Consider the following 13,299-nt stretch of genomic DNA (forward strand, 5'->3'; position numbering starts at 1 on the left):
TCCTTTTCTATTGAAGAGTTTCATCAGATCTTTACATAGTTTGTCCCCTACATAGCTTCAAATTTCTGCTCAAATATCACCTCCTCAGAAAAACTTACCCTGATATCCATTCTAAAATAGTCTATTTCCTAGGCTGTCTTTAAAGTCTTGGCAACACTTAGCACAGTCTGAAAGTATATACTTGTTTAACTATCAAGTTTCTATCTCTCCTACTGTAACTTAAGCACAGGGAATTTGTCTCATTTGTTACTGGATTTCCAGTGCTCAGGATAGAGCTAGGCATTCAGTAGATGCCTATTATATTCATTAATAAATTACTAAGTCACACATATCTGCAAGAGAAGGAAACCAAAAGTAAAATGTATCATCATGGGCAATAAATGTCCCAGTTACTGTCAAAGACATTACTTGATATTAGCATTCCCTTACAGTCTAAAAATAATGCTTTGGTTTAATATTAGAGTTTTATAATTTAAAAAAAATTTCTTAGTATGTGTTCACACTGACATTTCAAGGCAGATTTTCTCAGACTAGCTTTTGAAGCACTAAAGAATTGGTATGCTGAAAATTTACTGTTTTTGTTTTTTTTTTTAATGCTTTGTGTCACACATTTATTTAGTTATTTTTATCAAATGCTTGCTTTTGTGGAGGCTCCCTGGTGAGAAATCTTGGTTCTTGCCCTCTGAGAACTTGATTGAAATTTGGAAAAGAATATATGAATGCTGTCACAGTTGGAGAAAAACTGAACAAACTTGACCCAGATCCTATGTTTGAATGCTCTGGAAAGAAACTTCTAGGCACACCCAAATGTTCTGGATAACAAAAAACAGATAACAGACCCAGCATCTTCTCAGATTGTTAATAGCTTAAGTCCTGATAAGTTTCAAATTTTATACTTTTAGAGGGATTTTAATATTTCAGAGTTTCTCTTATCTCATGGTAACCCAAATCTGTAAAATAATCAAGCTTCCTTTTAAACATTTGTCAGAAGTGGCAGCAAGAAGTTAAATATTTCAAGTCTTAAAGTTAATAGAAGAGTAGTATCAAGGCCCCTGTGCAATTTGTAATTATGCAAAATTATATGAACTAATTCGAGTAAATCAATGGCAAAGGATCATATAATGACCATTGCATCTGTGGACTGAAGGATATGTATAGATGATAAGAACACACTCCATCCATTACACTATGTGCTATTATGGTCTATATTTTCTAGGACTAATACATATTATTTTCTTCTGTGTAATTTTCCTCATGATGAGTGTCTTTGACCTCTTCAAGGCTTGATAGAAGTACATAAGGAAATGTAAAAGATTCTGATTTCTGAAAGTGAAATGATGGTAAAATATTTTACTAAATATTTACTATTTTGACCCAGCTACTCTCTCTCAGTCTTAGAAGGCTCCACATGGAGATGGTGGCCCAGATTGTGTGCTCTGTCTCTATTCCCAGCAGCCCCAGCAACAAGATACACAGTGTTTGCACGTATTTTGTGTGTGGCATACCTTCCACATGCCAACTACATGGAACAATGGGCTGGTTCAAAACTGGACAAGGAGCACGTCAAAGCTATATATTGTTATCCTGCTTATTTAACTTATATGCAGAGTACATCATGCAAAATATTGGGCTGGATGAAGCACAAGCTGGAATCAAGATTGCTGGGAGAAATATCAATAACCTCAGATACGCAGATGACACTACTCTTATGGCAGAAACTGAAGAGGAACTAAAGAGCCTCTTGGTGAAGGTGAAAGAAGAGAGTGAAAAAGCTGGCTTAAAACTCAGCAGTCAAAAAAACTAAGATCATGGCATCTGGTCTCATCATTTTATGGCAAATAGATGGAGAGACAATGGAAACAGTGAGCTATTATGTTTTCCTGGGCTCCAAAATCACTGCAGATGGTGACTGCAGCCACAAAATTAAAAGACAGTTGCCCCTTGGAAGAAAAGGATGACAAACCTAGACAGTGTATTAAAAAGCAGATAAATCACTTTGTCGACAAACATCACTGTAGTAAAAGCTGTGGTTTTTCCAGTAGTAATGTATGTATATGAGAGTTTGACCATAAAGAAGGCTGAGCACAAAAGAACTGATGTTTTTGAATTGTGATGTTGGAGAAGACCCTTGAGAGTCCCTTGGGCTGCAGGAGATCAAACCAGTCCATTCTAAAATAAATCAACTCTGAATATTCACTGGAAGGACTGATGCTGACTGAAATTCCAATACTTTGGCCACTTGATTGAAAAGCTGGTTCACTGGAAAAGACTCTGATGTAGGGAAAGATTGAAGGCAAAAGAAGAAAGGGGCAGAAGAGGATGAGATGGTTAGATAGCATCACCGACTCAACAGACATGAATTTGAGCAATCTCCGGGAGATAGTGGGGAACAGAGAAGCCTGGCAAGCTGAAGCCCATTGGCATACAAAGGTTAGACAACTACTTAGCAACTGAATAACAACAACAGTTTTCTCACTCTAAATTTAGTGGTTACATTTTTTGCTAAAATGAATGTACATTTTGTGAAGGGATATGAGGCATGCTGAAAGTCTTTAAAAAATAATTGTCCCATTTAATTGCAGCATTCTTTACAATAGTCAAGACATGGAGGCATCCTAAGTGTTCATCAGTGGATGATGGGTAGAGAAAAAATATATACATGGATATTCAGTTCAGTTCAGTTCAGTTCACTTCATTCGCTCAGTCATGTCCAGCATCAAAAAAGGAAAGATATCTTGTTATTTGCAACAAATGGATGGACCTTAATGGCATTATGGAAGTGAAATAAGTCAGATGAAGATAAACAAATACTGTATGATCTTACTTATATGCAGAATCTAAATAAAAATAAAGTGAACTTACAAACAGAAAACAGATTGGTAGCTTCCAGAAACAGTGGATGGGCAAAGTGGGTGAAGGCTTCAAAAAGTAAAAACTCCCATCTATAAAATAAATAAGATATAAGGATATAATGTACAGCATGGTGACTATCATTAATCTGTACTATGATGATTCCCTAGTGGCTCAGAAAGTAAAGAATCTACCTGCAATGTGAGAGACTCAGGTTCGATCCCTACATTGGGAAGATTCCCTGGAGAAGGAATGACAACCCACTCCAGTATTCTTGCCTGGAGAATCCCCAAGGATAGAGCCTGGCGGGCTACAGCTCATCAGGTCGTCACAGTCAGACATGACTGAGCGACTAACACTTTCATGTACTTAAAATTGCTAAGAGAATAGATCTCCAAAGTGCTCACCCCAAGAAAAAACTGTAACTATGTCTGGTGATGGCTGTTTAACTATGCTTTTTTGTGGTGATCATTTTGCAGTACATAGAAATACCCAATCACTAATGCAATGTTATATGTCAACTATAATCTCACTTTAAAAAATTTTAAAAACCATTGTAGAATGCAGAGAATCAGCAAAGAAGTCAAGAAACACATGCATCTTATCTTGGGCCTCCACTGGCCTAAAGACAGTATTCAGGTATACTAGAGACTTGGTAACACTTTGCTTGAAGAAAAGAAGTCTGGAAGACCAAGCTTGGAAACGCAAAAGAGGGACAGGTTTCACACTGCGCACCTTTAGAGTCAGAGCTAGAACTGATGAATGGAAGGTACTGGGAGACAGGTTTAATACATGAAACAATTTTCTAAAAAATATTATAGTTTTCATGCCAATAGTTATTCTAGATGCATTTATATATTATTAACTCTGTGTCTTTAGATGCCTCAACAATTTTAATCTTTATAGGAATTTACTTTACACATCACAAAATTGAAATACCAGGGTGTGATGAAATGTAGCATCCTAGTCAGGAGCCAGCAGAAGTAGAATTTGAACACACAATCTAGCTCTATAGGCTACAGGCTAAACCATGAGGGTGTGATACTTCTCTGATGCTTTGAACTATAATTGATTCTTTATTAACAATTGATATTTTATATTATTGAACTTATTTAAATGAAAAATGACTATCCTTTATCTGGGATATAACAGAGGAGGATTTCTGCCTTAGTTAGAAGTTGTATTAGATCACTGATATCTCTTTTAAGTCTTAGATTCTAAAATCAAATAATTTGGATTTTATGGGTTTTCTTCATGTATTGAACTATTTATATTACTGTACTGTTACTCACTGAGTTTGCCTATAATATAAACTATGATGTGGCAAATCAAGGTTAAACCTGCTGCTGGGCTCCACATTTGAAAAGAGTATAGACTGATTCCATAATATGGAACGTGCTACGGCAGCTCCAGTCTTTACAATGGCTAGAGCCTATCCAAGTTGTCATGCATAATCAGGGAAACAGCATTAGGGAAACCTGAAGTTATATTTATAACTAAATTACTTTGTATAACTGAGTCTGGTACTGTCAAACACAACTTGACCAACAATGGAGTAATTTAAAAAGTGTAAGTGAAATAGATTTGGCAATTAGATATAGCACTTTATAAATATGGATAACTGATTCTGAGGAACCAGTAAGGATCTGGAGAATGCAATAATCACTTTAAAAAGTAATCAAGCCATGTAATTCCATGTGAGCTTTCATATCATGAAGAAAATTATCTGAATCAAGAGAAAGAGCATAGAGATTTCAATTTGTCTTTAATATTAATTAAGTTGGTTACCATGTTGCTGTAAATATTGTACCATCTTCTATAGCCTGTTAATTATCATCATTTTGAAATGTAATCCAGAATTAGGTAAGAGATATATGAATACCTGATAGCTTTTCTTTTAATATAATGCAATTTAAGAAAACAACTGCAAATAAGATGGGGAAGTTAAACTTATTTCATGTTCTAATTCAGGAGTATGGCAGGAAATGATATGAATATGGAAGGTCTTTTATTAGTAAGCTTCATTATTACTCAAGAAACCAATCCATAACCCCAAACACAATGATGTTCATTCTGTAAGGAACATTACACCAGTGCAGACTAATTAAAACTAAAACTCTATGAGTAGGAATTTATAGTGATTATTTAACAAAGTGTCAAGTAGTCCTCGTGATACATCTTGGGGCTAATTCTAGAGTGGGGCTACACTTTCAATTCAAGAGAGTCACAGAGTTTACTTAGAATTCAACTTATAAAAACTCATGGATTTTTTTTTATTCCTCCAAATTTACCTTCTCTAAGCTCAGAATTACCTCATAATTCCACCTCCCAGAGCTAATATTTGTATGTTACCACCATCTTTGAGAGAAGTGAATATGAAAATAGGAGTCCTGATAGAATCCACAGAGACTCATCAGAAAATCATTAAGAAATCCTGTGTGCCAATGTTTATATTGAAATCACATCTACTCACAATTCCTTAGGGTCCTTAAGTATCAACTTGAAAACAGAAAAATCTGCTTGGAGCCATTATACTAGTTATTATCAGATTTTTGATCTTTTAATAAGGAGTATTTTGCAGTTCATAGGAAGATACCAAATAATTTCACAAAACCTGAAAATAGGCAAAGTTAGATGCATAATAATTAGGAAAAATAAATTATCATAAACATATGTGGCCACATCTTCCCAAATCTGTAGCTATTCATTTTTAGGATTTTACTCCAAAGTAAATGTTGTAGAACACAATATAAAAGAAATTTTGTGTTAAAATAAGTTCAGAAAGCACAGCAACATATACAGCTCTCTTCTACATAAATACACGTACTAACGTTCAGAGAAATCCTGCCCACAAAGTGTTTCTTATAGCCGTTGCAAAATTTATTCGACCACAAACCACTCTCTCTTTTTCTTTACCAAACATCTGTTGTCATTCTGTAGAACAAGATTAAGAATTTGTAGGGTGCAGCTTGCTTGGGGCTGGTGCATGGGGATGACCCAGAGAGATGTTGTGGGGAGGGAGGTGGGAGGGGGGTTCATGTTTGGGAACGCATGTAAGAATTAAAGATTTTAAAATTTAAAAAAAATAAAAAATTAAAAAAAAATAAAATAAAATATTTAATTATTTTCATTAGTTGTTAATATATTAATTATATTTTGATAAATAGGCAATTTTATTCCAAGGTTTTATGCTATATTAGAGAATTTTAAAAATTTATATTGAGCTTCTAGAAATGATGTTAAGCTAGACTATTTGAGTAATTCTTCCTTCAAAAACTAACTAAAAACCCTACATAAAATATTTTTGTATGCATAGAAGAGATATAAATGGACTTCAAAGCTGCTTTTGACCTGTATTTACATTTCTCCTAAATATAGTTTGGTTGCTCTGCAGGACAAGTGGAGAAAAATCGAAGCCCAGGTCTGGCAGTAGTTGGGGAGTTTTAGAGGAAAAACACCTTCTTTAAGGAGTGGTGGTGGAGTTGTTCCTAAATTAAATCCTGTTGACTCCTGAACATTGCAAGGACTGGGGACTCAGATCCTCGATGCAGTCAGAATTCCACCTACAACCCATTGTATTCCTGATTCTGCACCCGTTAATTCAACAATGGGTTATGTAGTACTGTGCAAGCAGGCGTGCTTAGTTGCTCAGTCATGTCTGACTCTTCTGTGACCCTTCCATGGACCCTATGTAGCCCACAAGGCTGGTCTGTCCATGGAATTTTTCAGGCAGGAATATTGGAGTGGATGGCCATCTCCTACTCTAGGGGCTTTTCCCGACCCAGGGATAAAACCCACATCTCCTGCATTGGCGGGTAGACTCTTAACCACTGAGCTACTGGGGAAGCCACATGTAGTACTCTAGTATGTATTTATTTGAAAAAAAATCCATGCATAAATGAATCCATGCATAACTAACTTGTGGCAGTTCAAACTCATGTTGTTCAATGGTCAACTGTACAAGAGAAGATGACCTCATGTGTCATTCCAGGACCTCAATATCCGTCCCTGAAAACTCAAGAGGGTGAAGGAGACTGATAACCTACTTAGGTCTCTGAAACCTGGTGGATGGAAGCTATCCCTGACAAACTGCTCTAAAGAGAGAAAACAGTTAGTATAGCATTTTGTGGAGGATCCCAAACCGGGATCTTATCAGGGTCTTGGCAACTGCTCATTTACCAAGACCCAGACCTGAGACAGCTGTGAAAGAGAGAACATGGCTGCCTGGAATAATGTGGTGACCACCACAGTGGTGATGGACCAGCTTCTCCTACTGCTAAGTCGCTTCAGTCGTGTCCGACTCTGTTCGACCCCATAGATGGCAGCCTACCAGGCTCCACCGTCCCTGGGATTCTCCAGGCAAGAACACTGCAGTGGGTCGCCATTACCTTCTCCAATGCATTAAAGTGAAAAGTGAAAGTGAAGTCGCTCAGTCGTCTTCGACTCTTTGCGACCCCATGGACTGTAGCCTACCAGGCTCCTTCGTCCATGGGATTTTCCAGGCAAGAGTACTGGAGTGGGGTGCCATTGCCTTCTCCGCCAGCTTCTCCTAGTAGTTGACAAAGAGGTACAAATGTTAAATCAGAGAAAAGATGCTTATTTACTTGTGTCAAGGGAAAACAGTGAGAGATCTCAAGATGGGGGTGGGATGTGTCTGTGAAAAAACAGACAAAAACATCCCTTTAGAGAAAGATTACCTTTAGATTTCTTGGAAGCCCAGAGGACACTAATACCAGTTCATGACAGCATCAGTGACTCTTGCTTATTTTGATATCAACCCTGGAAGAACTATAGTCTGCCTAGTGTATGAGGGAAGAAAAACTGAGGTGCTAGACTAGGACCTGTAGGAGCAGACACTTTTCCTCCCACCACTAACAAAGGCAGCCTGCTCAGAGCAGGCCCAAACTGATTGAAAGATGAAGGCTTAACTTTATATGGACCTGGATGTTTGGACTATTTGAAACCTTGTATTAAGACTGTTTTGTGGCTTAAAATGACTTGAGAACTGTTCGTTTTTTGGAAGCAGAATCATGATTACTACTCTTATTTTCATTCAAGGGACTGGCGGAGAATTAGCTACTGTGATAGTTCATTTTATGTGTCAACTTGGCTAGATTACGGTGCCCAGTTGTTTGACCAAACACCAGTCTGGAGGTTGCTGTGAGGTATTTTTTTGATGGAACAAACTAAATCAGGCTTTCCTGGTGGCTCAGAGGATAAAGAATCTGCCTGCATTGCAGGAGACTAGGGTTCGATCCCTGGATTAGGAAGATCCCCTGGAGATGGGAGTGGCTACCCACTCTAATATTCTTGCCTGGAGAATCCCCATGGACAGAAGAGCCTGGCAGGCTACAGACCATGGGGTTGCAAAGAGTCAGACACAACTGCGCAACTAACACTTTCATTTTCATATTTAAATCAGTGGACTTTGAGTAAAGCAAATTCTCCATCATCATTTGGATTGGATGCATATAATCAATTAAAAGTCTTAAGAGCAAAGACAGGCTTCCTGAAAAAGGAATTTGGGTTCAATGTTACAATATAGAACTCCTGCCTGTATTTTGAGCCTGTTTGATCAGTCTAAAGGATTTCAGACACAACAGTCTTACCTGAATTCCAGCCTAATGACATGTTCTATGGCTTTGGGACTTTCCAGCTCGTATGATCACGTGAGTCAGTGGCTTAAAAATAAATCTGCCTTCTCACCCTCCTCCTACTACTCTACCTTCTCTCTGTATATATTATTTCCCCTTTCTTTCATTTATATACAGAAAGGGTTAAATGGACAGTGTGAAGAAAAATATTTAGGTTGCTTTATGATCATAGTCTTCACCTTTTTAAATATTCATATTTTAACATCTTTTTACCCTTGTAAGTAACTTTTGACTACATGAATACACTTGAAATCTAGGGGCCGTTAGTTTTTGTCTGAAATGGAATGTTTGTTACTCCCCCTGGCTCCCTCTTCTCTCTCTGGAAAGAATCCTGGTCACCATCTCTGCCTGTTTTCCAGCACTCACACAAACAGACCCTTCAGAGGTCATCTGACAGCTGGTTCTTAAGAGCTGCCTGGCTCTGAGTCTGGTCTATTTTGGCTCAGTGAAAAATAATCTCATAGTTGCCTACTACTTAGTTCCTTGGTTTTAGTTCACTTGGGTATGTGTGTGTGTTGCCCAAATAAAGTGTTTTGAACAGCCTCCCAAGGGAGATATGAAGCATAACTAACTTTGGTAAAATACGCATTCGAATACAAATTATTCTGTAGGCTTACACACTCAAACTTTTTTATAGCCTGGTTGCCAAAAGAATAGATAAGCATGCAAACCTCAGATATATTCAAAGGCAACTGCATATTAAACTAGGTTAAGTATTCTATGATTTGAAGTTATTATATCCAAAGGTCTTTGCTCTCCATGATTTTAAGAAATAGAAGTGAGAGTGTAATTTTACAAACACGTAAGTTTGTGCCACCTGTGTCACTGGAACTAGAACATCATCTTCATCCTAGTTTCTGCCTCTGCCTCTTTGTCTCTGGGAGAAAACTGTCTAATGCTCTTCCCCCCACAATGCCTAGCACAGTGCCATGTTTGTGTGTATATGATCAGTCATGTCCAACTCTTTGCAACCCCATAAACTGTAGCCTGCCAGACTTCTCTTGTCCATGGAATTTTCCAAGAAAGAATACTGGAATGGGTTGACATTCCTGACTCCAGAGGAACTTCCCTACCCAGGGATCAAACATGCATCTAAGGTAGCATAAATAACAGCTTTCTGATTGTTCATTGTGATGTTGGCTACTCTCAGATGGGAAGAATTGCATACTCCTAGAGCCAAAGACTAGCCACTCTTGGGCTTCCCTGGTGGCTCAGATGGTAAAGAATCTGCCTGTGATGAGGGAAACATGGGTTTGATCCCTGGGTTGGGAAGATTCCCTGAAAGGAAGGCATGGCAACCCACTCCAGTATTCCTGCCTGGAGAATCCCCATGGACAGAGGAGCCTAGAGGGCTACCATCCACAGGGTTGCAAAGAGTCAGACATGACTGAGTGACTAAGCGAACAGAGCCAAAGTAAACCTTAAACAACCACAGGGTTTAGTCTCTGACTTTAGAATCACGAGGGTCTCCAGATGGCCAAAAATATCTGCACCTCTGTTTCACTCCTGTTCCTTGGTGGCCAATTCCAGCTTGTCATCTTTTATTATTCAACAGACAGTGTAGTTACACCTGATGTTCTGGGCTCTCAGAAATAAATGATAATGAAAACAGAATCCCTGGGCTCATGAAGTTACAGAGCAGGGAAATACTAAAGCATCAAGTGAGAGGGGGTCGTGATCATTCCACCTTCTCCAACTCGTATCATTTCGTAGGTCAGAAGGTTGACTCAGAAAAGTTAAACATTTTCTCAAGATCTAAAAACTGGAATTTCTATTTTCAATTGTTCTTTGTAGCATATGAAAATGCATTTAATTCTTCTATATGGACATTGTTTCTGTGACCTTACATAATTCATTATTTCTAGTTGATTTTTGTGTGTGTTGATTCATCAGAATTTCTATAACATCATATGCAAATAAATGCATTTACCTATTCCTTCCCAATATAAATACCTTTTATTTTTGCCCCCCTGCCATATTGCCCTGCTCAGAGCCTCCGCTACAATGTTGAATAGAAGTGGTAAGGATAGACATCTTCTCTTGCCCTTGCTCTTAAGGGCAAAGTCTTCAGTCTTTCACCCTAGTCTTCAGTGTTAGCTGCCGGCTTTGGGGTAGATATCTGTTATCAGATTAAGGTAGTTCTCTTATATTCCTCGTTTTCTCAGAGTTTTTATAATGTTTGTGTTAGATTTTATCACATTCATTCCTGCATTTACAACTCTTTTTCGTTGTTGCTGATGTGGCAATATCACACTAATTTTTTTGAATGTTTAACTCTGTGCTCCTGAGATAAACCCACTTCATCCTGAAGGGGTGATGTTTATACACTAGACTTGGTCGAGAGTGTTCTGATGGCATTCTCTGCTGATGTCCTCAGTTATTCAGATGACTGAGCGTCCCTTGGCTCTTGCTGACTGCAGGCCCTTCTGAGTCTCTACGATGTTAATCATATTGCCTATGGTCCAGAAGATCTGTTTATTGACTTCAGTGTGACTATCTGCCAGATTCTCAGCTCAGATTTCACACCAAAAGAAACCAATGATTAAGAGCCAGAAGACTCTCTTATTACTTATATATTAACAGTGCAAGTTCTCTCATTATATATTCCTTCATCAATTCTATACAATCCCAGTAGACATCTCCTGATAAGAGTTTGATACTTTTATTTCCAGACTTTTGTCATTTTTTAAGCATGTCTATCCATCCATCTATCCAGCCATCCATTTTTTGATTTATAGTTGCATATATTTGCAGTTGTTCTTTGGAGTCAGAAATGAGATGAGATGGCAATGTATGGCAAATGCATTGTTTAGGAAATTACTTATTTGTATTATTATTTTTAAGGTAAATATGTTTTGATTACCTTAACAAGTGAATTCATAATTTGTTGTTAGTTTTTAGCCTCTCCAATATACCTACTTCCTAGTAATAAATGTCTAGGAATCTAGAGAATTCCAGAAAAATATGTACTTCTGCTTCATTACTTAAACTAAAGCCTTTGACTGTGTAGATCACAACAAACTGTGGAAAATTCTTCAACAGATGGGAATACCAGACCACCTGACCTGCCTCCTATGAAACTTGTATGTAGGTCAAGAAGTAACACTTAGAATTGGACATGAATCAATGGACTGGTTCAAAATTGGGAAAGAAGTACATCAAGGCTGTATATTGTCACGTTGCTTATTTAACTTGTATGCAGAATACATCATGAGAAATGCCAGGCTGGATGAGGCACAAGCTGGAATCAAGATTGCCAGGAGAAATATCAATAACCTCAGATTTGCAGATGATACCACCCTATGGCAGAAAGTGAACAGGAACTAAACAGCCCTTGATGAAGGTGAAAGAGGAGTGAAAAAAGCTGGCTTAAAACTCAACATTCAAAAAACTAAGATCATGGCTTCTGCTCCCATCACTTTGTGGCAAGTAGATGGGGAAACAATGGAAACAGTGCCAGACATTTATTTTCTTGGGCTCTATATTCACCGCAGATGGTGACTATAGCCATGAAATTAAAAGACGCTTGCTCCTTGGAAGAAAAGCTATGACAAACCTAGAGAGTGTCTTAAAAAGCAGACATTATTTTGCTGATAAAGGTTGGTCTAGTCAAAGCTGTAGTCATGTATGGATGTAAGAGCTGGACCATAAAGAAGGCTGAGCACTGAAGAATTGATGCTTTTGAACTGTGGTGTTGGAGAAAACTCTTAAGAGTCCCTTGGATTGCAAGGAGATCAAACCAGTCAATCCTTAAGGAAATCAATCCTGAATATTCATTGGAGGGACTGATGCTGAGGGTGAAGCTCCACTACTTTAGCCACCTGATGCGAAGAACTGACTCATTGGAAAAGAGCCTGATGCTGGGAAAGACTGAAGGCAGGAGGAAAAGGGGACAACAGAGGACGAGATGGTTGGATCGCATCACCAACTCAATGGATATGAGTTTAAGTAAGCTCGGGGAGATAGTTAGGGACATGCAGCACTATGGGGTGCTGCAGCCCATAGGGTCACAAAGAGTCCAACATGACTGAGCCACTGAACAACAACAAATCTCAATATTTATCTAGCCCATGCTTTGGCTTATATTAGTAGTTTGTTCCTTTTTATTGTCAAGCATTATTTCATTCCATGAATGTACAACAACATGTTTATCAATTCAACAGCTGATATACATATGGCTTCTTTGCATGTTTTGGCTGATATTAAGTTGAGATGTACATTCACATACATCTATTTTTGGTGGACATTTATTTATGTTTCATTAGGTAATTGCCTTGGAGCATAATTACTCACCTGTATAGGAAGTGTATTTAACTTTATAATAAATTGTTAGGCATTTCACCAAAGCAATTATACTAACTTATACAAACAATACATGTAAGTTCTGGTTACTCCACATTTTCCTCAGTACTTGGTATTGTCAATATCTATAATTTTAGTCATTTTAGTGGATGTAGACTATATTACTTTAATTTACACATCCCTGATGACTCAGTTTTGTAGTCAGAACTTTGAGAGGAATATTGGATGCTTTTGGTTTCTTGTCTCTTTTCTTAAAAAAAGATTTTCATTTGCTTCTGCAAGTTAGCTTGGGGGCCTATTGACTTTATTAGTGTGTGAGATGAGCTGAATTGTATTGCAGACTGAGAATTCTTTGGCATTGCCTTTCTTTGGGATTGGAATGAAAACTGACCTGATCTTTTCCAATCCTGTGGCTACTGCAGAGTTTTCCACATTTGCTGGCATATTGAGTGCAGCACTTTCACATCATCATCTTTTAGGATTTGAATAGCTC

Source organism: Capra hircus, chromosome 2, assembly GCF_001704415.2.
Source record: "Capra hircus breed San Clemente chromosome 2, ASM170441v1, whole genome shotgun sequence".
Lineage (NCBI taxonomy): Eukaryota > Metazoa > Chordata > Mammalia > Artiodactyla > Bovidae > Capra > Capra hircus.